The sequence below is a fragment of the Erpetoichthys calabaricus genome, chromosome 17 (genome assembly GCF_900747795.2).
Source record: "Erpetoichthys calabaricus chromosome 17, fErpCal1.3, whole genome shotgun sequence".
In the NCBI taxonomy this organism is placed as follows: Eukaryota; Metazoa; Chordata; class Cladistia; order Polypteriformes; family Polypteridae; genus Erpetoichthys; species Erpetoichthys calabaricus.
This window is the reverse complement of record NC_041410.2, coordinates 78677165-78695213: the sequence shown is the minus strand read 5'-3', so window position 1 is coordinate 78695213 and position 18049 is coordinate 78677165. Positions and strand designations below refer to the sequence as shown.

General features: G+C 42.1%; 1 protein-coding gene across 2 annotated transcripts in view; it reads right to left on the bottom strand.

Moving 5' to 3' along the window:
• The window catches only part of grik5 (glutamate receptor, ionotropic, kainate 5), a 384618-nt gene extending 376650 nt beyond the window's left edge, over nt 1-7968 (bottom strand). Inside the window, exon 1 of one of the 2 annotated variants that reach the window (XM_051920882.1) lies at nt 5419-7968. The gene's annotated coding sequence lies outside the window, so the exon portion shown is untranslated. The remainder of the gene's footprint in view (nt 1-5418) is intronic. The other variant, XM_028822896.2, reaches the window with a different exon arrangement.
• Nucleotides 7969-18049: the final 10081 nt, after the last annotated feature.

The window sequence follows — 18049 nt, the reverse complement described above, 5'->3', positions numbered from 1 at the left end:
TTATTATCATTCTTTAATTTAATATTATTTATTGTATCAGTATGCTGCTGCTGAAGAATGTGAATTTCCCATTGGGATTAATAAAGTATCTATCTATCTATCTATCTATCTATCTATCTATCTATCTATCTATCTATCTATCTATCTATCTATCTATCTATCTATCTATCTATCTATCTATCTATCTATCTATCTATCTATCTAAGTGTGAATAAAATCAAACCTTTTGGATTATAATGTGTGAAAACCCTTGCAGTTTTGTCTTTGACTTTCCCACATACAGTAAGTCTGGTATCGTTGTGACTGTTGATGAGCGATATTAACAACAAGGCAGCAGTAATATAACTGCTTGATGCCAGGCAGTGACAGGGTATGGTATGGCAAAAAGCCCCCCAGCCACGCCCACCACGGCCCACTCTGAGTGTAAAGTTGCAAGCGCACAACATACCGGTGCTCCACAAGTAAAAGTTCATTTTCCTTGTAAAAAGTTAAACGAAGTCCTCTGAGCCCTCACCAGGCATTGCTCTCCAGGGACGCGGTGCTGCTCAACGTCTACAAGTAGCAACACCACCGCTTGCTTATCTATAAAAGACGATCAAAGCAATAATTCTTAAGGTATGACATTACATGTGTTTTCCAAAAATGAGTCTTCCCTCAGGATTTAGCAGACAAACAACATTTTGAAATGTCATCCAGCTTATTTTATGGCCCATGTATGAAGAACCTTTAATAATTAAAAATAAAAAAGCAGCAGTACGAGGACAAGGGAATCTCATACTAAAACCCACTTAGACTTATGTAACACTGCTGTCCAAGAAAAAGCAGAAATGTTCCGTTTTTTAAGTGAAACGAGGGAGGCCTGTTCACAAGAATGCACACTGAAACGGCGGCATATCGTTGTCAGATATTTTTTTAACACAAAGGGAGTTAGTGGGGCAGAGATTTACAGAAGATTGATCGTTCAATATGGAAAATGCAATATGAACCCATCAAGCGTCCTCCTACATTCCAGAAGGAAAAGCATATATATATCACCTTTCTGTAATGAACATTATTCCAATCCATTTAACAAGTACATATTTTAGAGCACACATTTTTCTCTATGTTTTTAACAGCTGAAGTACAGACAGGAAAGCTGCACAGTCAGGTTCACAGAGTCAGAGATGGGGACCAAACTGGAAACGTTGTGGTTGAAAGGTCAGCTCTTTCACCACTAGGCTATATGTTTTGATGTGCAACTTGGCCTTGGCCTAAATTCAAAGAGGACTATTTCATTTATGTTAGGTAGAATGCTCAGAGGGGACTGGGCGGTCTTGTGGCCTGGAACCCCTGCAGATTTTATTTTTTTCTCCAGCCGTCTGGAGTTTTTTTTGTTTTTTTCTGTCCCCCCTGGCCATCAGACATGTTGTCTTATTTTAATTTCTTATTTTGTCTTTTATTTTTCTTTTCTTCATTATGTAAAGCACTTTGAGCTACTTTTTTGTATGAAAATGTGCTATATAAATAAATGCTGTTGTTGTTGTTTGTGAGAGCTGAAAAGAATGTTGGGTACTAAAGTATAAAATTTGATAGAGTGGAGCAAGTGTCACGCTGTTGAAGAAGATGATGATTATTAGAGTGGACCAGGCCAGAACACTCGCTCCAGCACGATGCAAACAGCTCAGGCCCCCTTCCAAATTGGTCAAGGGGACTTCATCAACTATGGGCGCCTTTGTCTGGATGTTCATGCACTGACGGGTATGGTTTTGATGGGGTCCCTGCTTTCATTGTTTGTAATTGTAGTTTTTCAGGATATTCCTGAACAGATCCCAGGCGTGACGAGAGTGGGGTAGGAACTTGTGTGTGATTTTCAGGCACTACAGACCGCCACAGTGTACACAAAACACAAGTTCAACTTGCAGCAGCTAAAGAAGCTGGATTCAGATCAAACGCAACAATCACATCACGATTCACTGGCTCAATGATCCTGACTTTCGAAATCATATGAAGAAAACGAATGACTTGGAACCCTGGCATAAGTGATAAATTCATTTACTTCTTAAAAAATGATGTCGTGTGAGGCAGCCAAGATTCTCTGCCTTTAATCTCTTACTCTTCCTCAGCTTCAATGCACAACTCTTAGTGAGTTTTCATTTATTTTCACAGCTCTGACTCTGTACCCGTTCGTCAGGGTCAGCCAGTTGCATCATTTACCACAAAGGCCGAACTTTCTTACTTTTTGCATTATGCATCCGAAACATCACAGCGTCTTTACTTTTAAGTGAATTCTCTGTTTCTGTGGCGTAATCGTCGCTGTTTTTGATGTCAAGACTGTTCTGAGATCCCTTGGTGTCTTTTCAAGTTGTACTCTTCTCTCTACTTGTACTGCAGCGTTAAACAGACACGGCTGGCATAATTCTGGGGATGCCCTCTGTTGTTCTATTTATTAGTTTGTCACATTGATTCTGTTGCTTGCCCTTTAAGGTGTCTTAACGACATTTCAGGCTGTTAATAGTGTTACAGATTGACAACCTGGGACCAGGAAAACAGACCCAAATGGGTGAGAAAATAACCAGAGCTGCAGATATTCTCTATCCTAGGTGTCGTATGACTGCTCTACTGAAGCCCCTTGGTTATCTCTTTTAGTCTTTGGACTAACATGCAGCAGTTTAAAATGGTTAGGACCTCTTACTGGCATACCGTTGAGTATCCATTAGCTTCAAGTGGGATGGAGACAATGAATTGGCATTCATGTCATGCCCATGTAAGCAGATGGCTACCAGGGAAACGAGGCAGTGTGGGGAGCTTGGGCTTCGCCACATTAAAAAGTTGCCTTTACTTAATAAATATTTATGAAGTTGTAAGAGATTCTGTCTTTAGTTATTCAACCAGCCTTGTTTTCTTCCGAATTCTCCTGACCTCATCTGTGCTCAGTCTTTCCAGAAGACATGGCAGAGGCGGTCGCCTGCTGCTCTCAATTCAGCAGCCCCCTACGCCGTCTTTCCTCTTCGCTTTAGCAGGTGAACCGCGATTTGCCAACCTTACCCGTATGCTGGGGATGAATACTGAAAGCAGAGTGCTCGCTCTGGGCCCCACAGTGAAAGCAGACCTGGTACACACAGCTCCTGTCGGTACTGAGCTTGTTGTAAGTAGCTGGGGGCAACATATCTCGAAAGGGAAAAAAACAGCGACACATGAATCATCACTCAGTCCCTTTTTTGTCAGTCACGCAATTCACAGCTGAAATGTAGCACATCTCCACAGAGCAACTGCTGCTGCAACAGAGAGCCAGCAGCAGAGCAGCACACTTCTGGTCAGCCAGCAGTAGCCCTGTCTCCTCCTGCAGCAGGCCGTCATGAGTGGAAGCTGAAACAGCCTCCTTAACTCCACCAGTCCTGCATGGATCATAGGATCTTCTAGTGTTTGCATTTGGTTCAAGTACGGAGAATCGGCTGGATTCTGAATTTGTTTGATGTTCGCTTGCACTGTTTGTTTCCCTAACAACTTTACAAAGGTTTTGCCTTAGAGCTGCTGCATTTGCTCCATTTCTTGCTTGTGCTATCAGCTTCAGAGGAATATTTAAGGCAGCATTGGTCGGCAGAGTTGGCACCTCAGAGAAACAAAATATAGTCATTGTGACAGTAAGCACAGAGGTGACTGAAGTACCCAGCTGGGTTTTCTGAATTGACCTCAAATATCAACTTACATTTCAATCCACAGACTTTCTTATCGACTTTTGGTGGACTCACAACCAGTGGAAGGTGTGTTCCGCGGTTTTATCTACATCCTTTGATCCCCATTACATCGATGAATCTTCACATACATCCAATCATACAGTCACTAACTAGGCCAGACTGAGACACTACAATTATTCCACTCATTGGACACTTTCCTTGTTTTCTGGCATACAGTCACGGCACACATAAAAAATCCTAGCCAAAGTTGTCAACAACAACTTTGACAGCCCTTCCACAAATTACAGACTGGCTTGAGGCCTTCCACCCTAGAATCAGGCTCATTGCTTTACATGTTAGAGAAATTAGAGAAATTGTCTTAGAGAAATTCTTCATGCCCTGACGCAAATCAAATTATGACATCCATGGAATTTGTCACCTAGTGTGGCTAAATCAATTTGTCTAAATGGCTTCCAGGGCAGAGTCCAACATTCCTTGGAAGGCATCATAAAAGACAAAGTACTTTCACTTAGTCAGTCTGCATCCAGTATTTTAGCTTGCCCAGTGAGAACAATCATGAAGTGGAGTGGACTAAACCAGACACCGACTGGAATGGACACAACTGAAGAGTAAGATCAGAAGAAGGACATCTCAAGGCTATGCTGGCCATTGAGGAGAGAATAGGGTGAAAGTAGCTAACCACATTCACAGAGGAGGCAATGTTTCCCTAGGGTCACTATCAACCCTCTTCCCAAGTGAACAAAATCACCTACAGCTCTGCTTACCAAGCAGTAAGGGTTCCACAGCCAATATGGAGAGCTTGAACTGCTGATTTGCCAGACTGAGAGAAGACAGGACACACTTTCATGAGCACATAGTGCCCTTGTCAGCATTCCAAGGCTTTACAAAATCAGCCAGTCCCAGAGGGCAGCTGCCTTAATTCATCATTGTTCTCCCCTCATGAGTAAAATGGCTTACCTGCGATGCACATCAAGCTGAAGCAAAATAAAAGAGACAATGGAACGTGGACGGCTCCAAACCCACAACACAAATGGCAACCATTTGGAACATAACAAGCTCCAAACTGACAAGGAAAAAGACAACCCAAAGAACTCAAGAGAACATTTGTGAGTGAACTGCTTTGGACACAACCAACCAGAGGATGGATGGGAATATCGATAGTTTAAAGACCACCATCTTCATCACTCATAGACAGCCGGGTCCATTAATTGTGCTAGACAGCAGGCAAATTGCAGTTCACAGAGGCAACTCAATATTCTCAAGGTCCAAAGTGCCGAAGTTGGGGGAATGGGGACAAAAGACCTGCGATTTGAAAATTTGAAGAGATTTATTCCTACACAGCTTTCACACGTGGTAACTGAATGCCCTGAAAACATCACAACCTTCTTTTGAGATTACAAGGTTCCTGGCCTTAATTTCCAGCCTGTATGTGCCATCTGTGGAACAGAAGTGACTTTGAGTCCTACAGCGGGTTGACATGGGTGAGATGGTAAGCCCAAATTATGAAGTCTTAAATCTTTGAAACCAAACTCTAAAATAGGGTCCCAGAAAGAACACCACAGAGAAAAAAAAGGGTCTAAGAATGCAGCACTACATTGTTATCTCTCACTCCTACCTCTAGGCACTCCCCTTCTAGTCTACAGGCAGAAATGATCAGGCACCACTGCCAGGCCCATACCCAGTTGCAATACCAACCAGTGGGTTGCTTATGGAACACAAATCAGACGGCAGTAGTAATACTCACAGAATAAATCAAGAGGTCCTCTTGACTGCAACAGGAGGCGATGAGGGCCGTGGAGCTAGCTGACCGGAGTAATTCAGACAGTCCTCTCAAAGGATCGATCCACACAACAGTGGCAGCCCAGCTCGGGACAGCAGAGCAGCAATCCCACTGCAGGGTCGGGGATGCTGGAGGCCTGAGTGCAGAGGTGCAAACAAGGAGCTGAAGGCCTGGTGGAAGCAATGCAGTTCAGAATTGGAATCCACAGCTGTGACTACCAAACAGGAGAGAAGCCGGGTGGGATGTGCTGCACGAGTAGCTTGTTGCCCTGCCAACCAGGTCCACGAGAATCAGAACTCTAGATTTGCTGGCACGCTGGGTCTTTCCAGTTTGTTCATCTGAATGTTGCTCTGAATTTTTTTTTTTCTTTACTGATTTACTTTTTTTGCCTAGTGTTTTTTTTTTTTTTGGCAGGGGGGTGAGGGGGGGGCCTCAATCACCAATCCCCCAGTTTCTCCCTTTTCTTACTATAGAGCTCAAAAATGAATGGAAAGTTAAAAAAAACAAAAAAGAAAAAACAGTAAAAAATATAAGGTACCAAAAAACTTTTATCCAGTTTGGAAAAATCCAGCAGAGGAGAGCAGCAGCAAGGGGGCTGCAAGACATCCAGGAATCCTTTCTCGCTTGAGTTTTCTCACCGCCGTTGGTTTCGGAACACAAGGATCCATTTCTAGCCTGGGAAGAGGCCCTTTAGGAAGTGGCGTACTGGTGCAGGATTTGTTTGGGATTGTTTCGTCTGTTACACCCCTCCCTCCCCCCAATGCTTTGTTTGGACTGTTGCTGTACCTCTGCTTTTTTTTTTCACAAATGTGCCAAAAGGCTCATTTGTGCTGGAGTGGCGTATGCAGAAACATGGAAACGTCGGTCTGGACATACGTACCTCAGTTTCTCAGAGAGATCCTCTTTGTCCATGCATGTGTGCGTATGAGTCTGTGCGCGTGTGTCGGCTTGCATGAACGCTGCAGCAGTTGATTGCTGTTTGTTAGTTCATCAGATCAGTTAATTCATCAATAGCCTAACCCCAGAAACACAAAGGCACATGGGGGGGGGGGTTGTTGTTTTTTGGCTGCCTGGATTTCAGCGGCTCTGTGACTCGCTTGCTTTCAGACTGTGCTTAACTGATCGGCTCGTGTGGGGAGGATTTCCTGAATGCAGGGGAGCAAAGCTGGAGAGACAGACAGATAGGCAGACACACAGAGGTGCATGAAAAGAGAAAGGAGAGATGGACCAGCATGAAAGAGCAGGATGGACAGTATGCTAACAATGAGCACAAAAAGAAGAAGAACAAATAAAATAAATGGGTAAGTAAGAAGTGGGAAATCAGCTCACCTGCAGGCAGGAAATCCCCACAATGAGGGCTCCTGAAAGTCCCTGGGCTCGCAATCTTTCCATATTTTATGTTCTTTAGGATTTTTTTTTTTTTTTTGAAAAATGGTTTTCTGTGATTGATTTTTTTTTTTTGCAATTATTGTAAATTATTGTTTCAGCAGTAGTCCGGCAAGAATCCTCCAGCGATGAGCTGAGAAGGTGGTATGGATGTAGTAATCGGCTTTCTCCTGGTAATTCCAATGCCAAGAAGCAATAAACTGAAATCCATTCGGTGTTTCCTTTTTTTTTTTCTTTTCTTTTTTTTGTAATGTTGTTCAAGCGGGTGTTTTTCGGATACACCAGTTCTTCAAATCAGTGCCCCCCCCTGCCTCACCTCCTCGTTCCAAAGCCAACCCCCGCCCCCCAACTCCTGACACACACACATACTCGACAGCAAGAGAGCGGAGGAGCACAGGAACGAGAAACTGCAAAGGCATAGGCTGGCTAGCAGGGTAGGCAAGGCGGAAGGATGGAGACCCTGAAAGTAAATGATGTGCTGGGGTCCTGAGAGGCCAATAGCTATCCGCCATTTAAATACCCAAATGATCTGGGGGGGAAAAAAAAATCCTTCTCAAAAAACACACCCTCTCCACACGTCCCACAGTGCAGCTATCCAGAATGGAAATTCCAGTTGCATAAAAAAATCCAAGAAGCCCAAATATCTCCTTACCACTGGCACTAAGGTAGTTTATAGCAGTGCGGCTACCTTCAGAAGAGCAGAGACACACACAGCCCCCTCTTCTCTTCTCTTCTCTCTCTCTCTCTCTCTCTCACTCTCCCTCTCCTTTCCCAGTGTGCTCTCCCTCTCTCTCTCTCTCTCTCTCTCTCTCTCTCTCGTTTTCTCTCATTTATCAATCTGTTTCTCACACACATGCACACTTGCACTGATCAGCTGGCATTCTTTCAGTCCCCCTTCCCACACTCTTCCCCTACCCTTTCTCATGTTTTTCTTTTTTCCATTTTACAATATGTGAATTAAAAGTGTCTTTTTCATTCTTATTCTCTGTCAATGCCTTATGAGGTCCCAACACACACACACAAAAAAAAAAATAATACAGGAAACAGCATGGTACGAGCAGGCACAGGAGCTCTGCAGACACAGGGCAAGACAGAGGTAGCTATGCACTTGATGCAACGTAACAAACTGTGTTGTACGTTCCTTTCCCCAGGATCAGAGGCGATTTACAGAGGCATGCAAAAAAAAAACATATGAAAAGTCTCTCTCTTTCGTTGTGAAAAGCGGCATCAGTAGTGTTTAAGAGCAGTACTAGGGGGTGGGAGAGGAAACGGAGGGAGAGCTAGGAAGCATTGACATTCTCATCGAGCACCCGGTCTGCCTACGGAATAATGATGAGCTTTTCAGTATGCTGGTCTCACACGTTCACACCATCAATGAGATTGGGGGGGGGGGGGGGCAGCAGGGAAACGAGAGAGGAGAGAATGAGGGTAAAAGAAGGTTGGCTGGGTGATAGGCACAGCAAGATAGGGTGTCTGGTAGAAAGTAAAGCCCTAAGGCTGGCATGCAGGTAGCAAGGGAAGTGAGGTAAAAAAAAATGTAGGGTTTGTGGAGGTGGTGGTGGTGGTGGGGGGGGGGTTGGTTTGGTGGGGGGGGGGGGGGGGGGGGGATTGGAAATTTACCTTTGTTCAATCACACAGATAATGAAATGAAAAGAGAGAGAGTCAGAGTCCACATGCTGACTGGCCTGTCACTCTAACATTGAGGACATTACTGGGGGCTGGCTGTATCGCTATAGCAACATGCATACTGTGTTGGTGGGGGGGAGTGGGCCTCGCTCATTCTCTCTGTCTCTCTCTCTCTCTCTCTCTCTATCTATCTCTGGGAGTGGGCATAGTCTGCAGCAGGTGTCTCCCAATTGGCACTTTACAATCACATCATCATTTGAGCTTTTTTGCTGTGCTGTAAGCTCCTGACATTCCAAAACAAGAGTATGTTAGCCACAGGGTTTTGCAAACAGAGTCAAGCTGTCAAAAAAAAAAAATAATAATAATAATAATAATTAAAGGGTCTCCATTTGTATGGATGAAGTTTGAGAAAACTTTATTCAATAAGCAAGACCAGACCCTCCAGAGAAAGGGCCAACCACTGTATAAACATCCAGTCTGCTGAGTCTTACAGACATGATGGCAACGAATAACCTGGCCATTAATAAGCTGAGCTGACTACCTGACTACCACTGAGACAGTTAATGGTCACTCTTAACCCCTTGTTGCCTAAATTAATTTACAATTACAGTAATCCCTCGCTATATCGCGCTTCGCCTTTCGCGGCTTCACTCTATCGCGGATTTTATATGTAAGCATATTTAAATATATATCGCGGATTTTTTGCTGGTTCACGGAATTCTGCGGACAATGGGTCTTTTAATTTCTGGTACATGCTTCCTCAGTTGGTTTGCCCAGTTGATTTCATACAAGGGACGCTATTGGCAGATGGCTGAGAAGCTACCCAACTTACTTTTCTCTCTCTCTCTCTTGCGCTGACTTTCTCTGATCCTGACGTAGGGGGATTGAGCAGGGGGGCTGTTTGCACACCTAGACGATACGGACGCTCGTCTAAAAATGCTGAAAGATTATCTTCACTTTGCTCCCTTCTGTGCAGCTGCTTCGTGAAGCGACATGCTGCACGGTGCTTCGCATACTTAAAAGCACGAAGGGCACGTATTGATTTTTTTATCTCTCTCTCTCTCTCTCTCTCTGCTCCTGACGGAGGGGGTGTGAGCTGCCGCCTTCAACAGCTTTGTGCCGCGGTGCTTTGCATACTTAAAAGCCAAACAGCCCTATTGATTTGTTTGCGTTCCTCTTTCTCTCTGACATTATCTGCTCCTGACGCGCACTCCTTTGAAGAGGAAGATATGTTTGCATTCTTTTAATTGTGAGACGGAACTGCCATCTCTGTCTTGTCATGGAGCACAGTTTAAACTTTTGAAAAAGAGACAAATGTTTGTTTGCAGTGTTTGAATAACGTTCCTGCCTCTCTACAACCTCCTGTGTTTCTGTGCAAATCTGTGACCCAAGCATGACAATATAAAAATAACCATATAAACATATGGTTTCTACTTCGCGGATTTTCACCTTTCGCGGGGGGTGGGGGTCTGGAATGCAACCCCTGCGATGGAGGAGGGATTACTGTATATAAAAAAAAAATTGTGTTTTTGCTGTCAAGCAGATGCTAAATTAAGGAGAAGGGTCTAGCTGCAGCCTGCAATACCTATGACACAGATCAGGTAATGCCCACAACGTCAGTCACAAAATGCCCTTTGACTCAGATAACCGTCCTACAGCCCTAATCTTAACTGTAGTGTGACGGGCCCTAATGCTAATCTCTTAACCGTAGTGTACCGGGGCCCTAATGCTAATCATAGTCTAATGTGATGGGTGTTACGTGACTGACATTGAGGGCATTTCGTGATGTTGGGGCGTTACATGACTGATCTCATAGATACTGTGGTCTGCAATTACACTTTGTTGAAATTAAGTGGAGATTGCTAATTTGAATATAACACACAAGCTGGTACATATTTTTATCTTAACTCAATTTTGGACAATTTCTTGAAATTAGCCAAAATCCATGTGCGTGGCCACGCCAACACTTCGCTTCCATCAGGCGGATGTAGTTTCCACCACGACTGCTAGATGGCATGATCAGTGCTTCTAACACAATCCTTGGTACGTATTGAATATGCATCAACTGGCATGGGCAGGATACATACACCACCTCAGCTGCATTCAGGCCAGAAGTGGTTTGAAGCGATTTCGCGACAATCGTCTATAAGGGGTTAAAGGCAGAAGAAATTGTCATCAGAGGCAACTTACCAAACTGGACTGTGAGCTTGTTAAAGGAATAATTGTTTTAATATGTTACTTGCCCCATGTAGTATGCACTGGTGGCTGAAAAAAAAATGTTAATCTTATGTTTTCATGCAGTATTGAGAGACAAAAGTAGTGGGATACAAAAAAAGACACAAAGAAAAAGAGTTGGGGACCATCCCTGTATAATGTCCAATGGACAAAGAATGAAAAAAAGGCAAAAGATGCGATCAAAATATGTTTACAGCAATTGATAAGTGAACGTGACAAAAATGGCGTTTATATACTGTAACAAAATGACGGGTAAAAATGGAGATGGCATCGAAACTGGCAGAAAACAGAAGTGACGTCATCAGAGGGGGCTGGAAGTGATGTCATCTTCGGAAGACCGGAAGTGACATCATTGTGCTGGCACCAGAAGTGACGTCGTCAGAGGGAGACGGATGCGGAAGTGACAATCGGTGGCTATCTTGGGAACCTGGAAGTATGGAAAGTTGGTTATTTTGCTTCTTTTTGTCTGGCGAAAAAGTGAGAGAGGCGTTAGTACTGCAAATCAACTCCTTGTCTTGCGATATTTCACTCACCTCAGGGCTTGTTGACTGCCTCCGAAGCGTGCGTATGTGACAGTAGTTATGATATAATAGAACCCAGTAGTGACCAACATTGACCAACAATGGCAAAAAATGTGAAAAATATCCATTGGAAAAAGAAAATCCTACATTACTAGTGTTGCATAATTCCCATGTCAGTTATTCAGTCATATGTTCTAAACATGCCAAACACATGCAGTTTTTGCTAAAATGTTGTTAGAATAGTGTCACACGCATGCACAGAGGAGACAGCTTACAGACTTCAGTAAATGTGATTACCCGCTGAACCAGGGATTGGCGCTGTTCTCTGATCCTTTGTCTCTTTCTCTCTTTGCAGACCGGCTGACTGACAACCCTACCACCACTGATGTCATCTCTGGCGTCCACCCTCCTGGACCCGCCCCTTCCTGTCATCACTCCTCTCAATTCTGTATTGGACCCCTATCTGTAAAGACATATTTATTTTTTATCCAAACTGAAATAAAGAAATCTGGCCGACCAATAGTTCTGGATATTGCCATTGCATCATGATATAACTGTTGCAATGCTCCTGGACTACCTTGATATGATGATGGTAACATTACTGCTTTACCTATTTTGAATTTGTCTGAACTATTGATATTTGAATTGTGAATGTGATCAGTGAGACCTTGCATATGTTCCGTTCTAAGTTTTGCTTGATTCGATTTAATAAAGAAGAGACGATTAGCTGCGACTTTTACATACGCATTAATAATGTAATGTTGCGACAGACGTTGAGATGATAGAAGTGGGTTACATACATGGGAACGTAGTGCTAATCTTGACCCAAAATATTGTGTGGATGTTATTCATTTATCTGAATGCATTTGTTTCATGTTGTACGACTATCCTGTTTTGCCATCTGGTAAAAGCAAAAGAAAGAATAAAGGGTCGGCATGTGGCGATGTATTTGACATACACGATGAAGCATGCTTTGCCTTTGGATATACACGAATATCTACCCTGTCTTTGATATCTCCATCTTTCGAAAGTATTATTGCTGACAATTCGTCACATGTGGGTTTCTTAGGGATATCTTTGTCCTTGTTTTCCTGATAACTTTCGTGCAAAGTGCGATACTTTTGGACGTATGGATTTGTATCCATTATTGGCTGTATAAGTTCAGGCACATCAATTTGTTTAACTCTTTCGATTCTATGTTGCATCGCTTCTCCATGATCATAAATATACACCTGACCAAATTGTGTTTTTTTCGAAATTAAACTTGTCATACCTGTAATTGTTGCGGGAACACAGATACAGTTAGGTCCATAAATATTTGGACAGAGACAACTTTTTTCTAATTTTGGTTCTGTACATTACCACAATGAATATTAAATGAAACCACTCAGATGCAGTTGAAGTGCAGACTTTCAGCTTTAATTCAGTGAGGTGAACAAAACAATTCCTTTCATACATGCTGGGATGAGCCTCCCTGATGGGACGAGAACAAACCCCAACAAGCAGATTAAAAAGTCAATATGCCTTTATTTGCACATGTGAGGCTCCAGAATCTCAAACACGTATCGTATCTGTTAATTCAACTAAAGCAGGAAAACTGCTTATACAGTTAGGTCCATAAATATTTGGACAGAGACAACGTTTTTCTAATTTTGGTTCTGTACATTACCACAATAAATTTTAAATGAAACAACTCAGATGCAGTTGAAGTGCAGACTTTCAGCTTTAATTCAGTGGGGTGAACAAAACGATTGCATAATAATGTGAGGCAACTAAAGCATTTTTTGAACACAATCCCTTCATTTCAGGGGCTCAAAAGTAATTGGACAATTGACTCAAAGGCTATTTCATGGGCAGGTGTGGGCAAGTCCGTCGTTATGTCATTATCAATTAAGCAGATGAAAGGCCTGGAGTTGATTTGAGGTGTGGTGCTTGCATGTGGAAGATTTTGCTGTGAACAGACAACATGCGGTCAAAGGAGCTCTCCATGCAGGTGAAAGAAGCCATCCTTAAGCTGCGAAAACAAAAAAACCCATCCGAGAAATTGCTACAATATTACGAGTGGCAAAATCTACAGTTTGGTACATCCTGAGAAAGAAAGCAAGCACTGGTGAACTCAGCAACGCAAAAAGACCTGGACGTCCACGGAAGACAACAGTGGTGGATGATCGCAGAATCATTTCCATGGTGAAGAGAAACCGCTTCACAACAGCCAACCAAGTGAACAACACTCTCCAGGGGGTAAGCATATCAATATCCAAGTCTACCATAAAGAGAAGACTGCATGAAAGTAAATACAGAGGGTGCACTGCAAGGTGCAAGCCACTCATAAGCCTCAAGAATAGAAAGGCTAGATTGGACTTTGCTAAAGAACATCTAAAAAAGCCAGCACAGTTCTGGAAAAACATTCTTTGGACAGATGAAATGAAGATCAACCTCTACCAGAATGATGGCAAGAAAAAAGTATGGAGAAGGCGTGGAACAGCTCATTATCCAAAGCATAGCACATCATCTGTAAAACACAGTGGAGGCAGTGTGATGGCTTGGGCGTGCATGGCTGCCAGTGGCACTGGGACATTAGTGTTAATTGATGATGTGACACAGGACAGAAGCAGCCGAATGAATTCTGAGGTGTTCAGAGACATATTGTCTGCTCAAATCCAGCTAAATGCAGTCAAACTGATTGGGCGGCGTTTCATGATACAGATGGACAATGACCCAAAACATACAGCCAAAGCAACCCAGGAGTTTATTAAAGCAAAGAAGTGGAAAATTCTTGAATGGCCAAGTCAGTCACCTGATCTTAACCCAACTGAGCAGGCATTTCACTTGTTGAAGACTAAACTTCAGACAGAAAGGCCCACAAACAAACAGCAACTGAAAGCCGCTGCAGTAAATGCCTGGCAGAGCATTAAAAAGGAGGAAACCCAGCATCTGGTGATGTCCAGGAGTTCAAGACTTCAGGCTGTCATTGCCAGCAAAGGGTTTTCAACCAAGTATTAGAAATGAACATTTGATTTCCAGTTATTTCATTTGTCCAATTACTTTTGAGCCCCTGAGATGACGGAATTGTGATAAAAAAATGCTTTAGTTGCCTCACATTTTTATGCAATCGTTTTGTTCACCCCACTGAATTAAAGCTGAAAGTCTGCACTTCAACTGCATCTGAGTTGTTTCATTTAAAATTCATTGTGGTAATGTACAGAACCAAAATTAGAAAAAAGTTGTCTCTGTCCAAATATTTATGGACCTAACTGTACTCATATCATATGGTACTTTTCCCTGATGGCGAATTAGACGATGTATGAGTCTCCGACTTAAACTTTAAAGCCTTACAATATCTATTTACTTCCTATGCACCTATGTGCATATATTCGATCCTGTTTTGCTGTTCCATTATTTCACCTAGTAATAATTTCCGCTTGTTTGTGCGAATGCGATCTGTACTCTGTCTTGTGACACCTTTGAATTGTAGTACTGTCATATTTTTTATGTTGCTCTGCATGTGTATTGCGTCTAGGTTTTTTTTGAGCCTTTCGAATTCCATTGTTTTCATAATCTGTAACCTGCTCTGTATGTGTATGGTGCCAACGTGTTTAAACATCTTGATGAAGTTCTACTGTGTCTTTTACTATTTGTCGTTTATTTCTGACCCCATTTGGACCTGCACGGTTTTCAATTCCACTTGTTCTGAGCTGATTATTACTTTCCTTGCCTGGGTCACCGTCTCACGGGAACATGCTTCCAACGGATGTCAGTATGACGTGACTTAACCGTGTCGTGTGTCATCTTTAACTTATCAATTGTATTAGAGCTGCTCTTTCTTCTTCACTTTTTAGATGACCGTAATCTTGTTTTAAAATAGTTGTAAGTAGGGCTGGGCAACAACTGAGAGGTTAGATAACCATGATCTTGTTTGACAATGTTTGTAAGTAGGGTGTGACTTGACCGTATCACGGGAAGTGAAAGTGTCTCTGCCTCTCTGAAGTGTCTCTCTGTCTCTTAGAAGATCATGTCTCGTCGCAAGATTTTCTTTTATAATACAAAGATACTTCTGCAATTACCAGCGTACAGCAGAAACAGGAAAAAGTATTCCCATGACACTTTTCTTTTGAATTGAGGATCTCCTTCTCCCTCTCATTCATTGGTCAAGAGTCCTGTCTTTAATGGAGTAAGTAACAAAAAAATTCACTTTTGACATGGAGTATTCCTTTAACGAGCGTGGCATGAGAAACTCAGAGGACCCTCACTAGCAGCTGTGTTAAGACTTTGGGTCTTTTTAATCTGATTAATAATATAAATTTAGCTATCGCCAGAAATGCTGTAAAATTCATAGTTAACATTCAGAACTGGAGGAATGGCAAATCCTTAGCAGACAAAAAACAATTTAGACAGATGTGAATATTTCAAACCTACACAAGCATTTGGAAAGGTGCAATGAAATGTAGAGAAATGTAAAACATTTCATGCACATAAAGGAAAGATTAATTATAAATACAAAATGGCTGATGCTGACTTACAAGAAATAAAATTACAATGATTTTGAAGTGTTTAATCACAGAAGCAATTAAAAAGGCCAATAAAATGCTATGCAAGATGGCAAAAAATGTTGAATACAAATCAAGAGATATTATGCTCAGAACTCAATAATGGACAAGTGAGACCACATTTAGTGAACTGTGAATATTTCTAGTTATCATGCTGCAGATATAAATAAATTAGCCAAGGTACCCAGCGTTGCAGGCTATATATGGGTTGTGGTACGACAGCAAATATTTATATGTTTTTTAAATGTTGACCCTTTAGTCTTTGCTGGCTCCGACATGTCCGTCATCCACACTAACGATCTGTGCCTATCAATTCCTTTGCTTTCATTACTCGAAAATGTAATCTTTTTGTGTATGATTGGAGTCCATAATCGTGCTAATCCCTTGCTGGGTTGGAAACATAAATGCTAATTCCTTGTATTCCCTAGTTTGGTATGGTTTCACGAATAGATGTTTAATCCCACATTAAAAAACTGGATGACCTGTTGAATAACGGAATCCATGGACCAGCAGCGGGGAGCTGAGGGGAACTGGGGTTCAAAGACAATTCTGTATTATTACAGGGGACAGGACCAGTGACGGTACTTGATAATGTTAGAAAGATTATTCAAAGTTGATTCGTTCATCACATATTGATCCTGTATTGGAATCAAAGCCCAAATTATAAAATGAACTTGAATAAATGTTGTGAGAGAATAATTATAGAGGTAACAATAGTTAAGTATTAAGGTTTGCAGAGCTTCTGTTTTAGAAATGCCATTAAGAGAACTACTGAAATGGTTAAGTAAATAAAACACAAGCATGTACTAGGAAAATGGTTCGTACTAAGAGATGATTAAGAGATTAAGAGAAACAAAAAGATTGGTCAGCTGTCATATACATAGAAATTTCAAGGGTAAGGGCTAAACCTGAGAGATATGAGAAGAAGAAGAATCTAGAGCAACAAGACTTTTATCTTAGGGTATTCAAGTTAGCTCATGTCTTCAACCAATCTGAGTAAATGTCACTATTAATTCAGCACTGTTATGTACTTTAAATTCAATTGTCTATAAATTTGAACTTTGACCATTCTGTAACAGTCTACTGTGATGAGAGCATTTACTGAAGAGTAAATAAAAGACGCAATGGACAATGTCCATCCTGCCTGGTTCCTGACTCAAAGAGGTCCTAGTTTGAAGACAAGATTTCTTTCTTTAATATATTTCCAATTTAAATTCTACCACAATGTCTACCATCAAGAAACAATGAAAGTTACAAACACCACCCTCAGTCTTTCTCTTTATACCATATTCTGAACAATAACTTGGCATGCGCTAAAAAACCATGTTTCATTCTCTTTCATTGTGACTTACTCTCTGTTGTATATGGTGACATGCAGGTGTACAATGGCGTTGGCTTTTTCAAATATGTAAGGATTTGCTTTCATAAAAAATGCAGTGTTATCAATTCATTTCAGAATTATATGTCTGCTGTCTTCATCTGGCCGTCTAATATCCATTGTACAATCACATTCATAGTACAAGAGACCTGCATGGTATCCAACTGTAATGTGAACGCATCCGTCCTCCAACATGGCAACATGCACACAATTATATGTTTGTGCATGCAGCATGAGTCATCCGCTTTACCAACAACAAAGAACATCATATTTAAAAGACTGCAGTGGGTTGGCACCCTGCCCGGGATTGGTTCCTGCCTTGTGCCCTGTGTTGGCTGGGATTGGCTCCAGCAGACCCCCCATGACCCCCGTGTGTTTGGATTCAGCGGGTTGGAAAATGGATGGATGGATATTGTGACAGTTTATGGTCTCCGTGACCTCTTGAACCCTCAGACTACATGTCAGACACCAGGTAAAAGTCCAAATATTATATTTATTCAGACAAAACATACACAAAGCACTCTCTTCTCCGCAACACTCATATAAATCAATAAACAAATCACAATAATCAATAATCCTCCTCACTCCCAGACGCGTTGCCACCCTTCCACTCAGCTCAGCTCAACGTCTGGGATTTCCCATCATCCTTTTATATTCCATGACCCGGAAGTGGTTCCAACCCTACAGTCCATGTGATTCCTTATCACTTCCAGGTCAGATAAAAAGTCCTTTTCTTCATCCCGGAAGCATGTCATTTCCTTTGTCGCCTTGCTTACGACGTACTTCCGGGTTATAGGGCAACAAACAACTCTCTGGGCCTCCCTGCAGCGTCATCTGCTGGCCCCTGTGGTATCCAGCAGGGCTGTAAAGGAAAACTCCATCATCCATGATTCCCTGCTGGT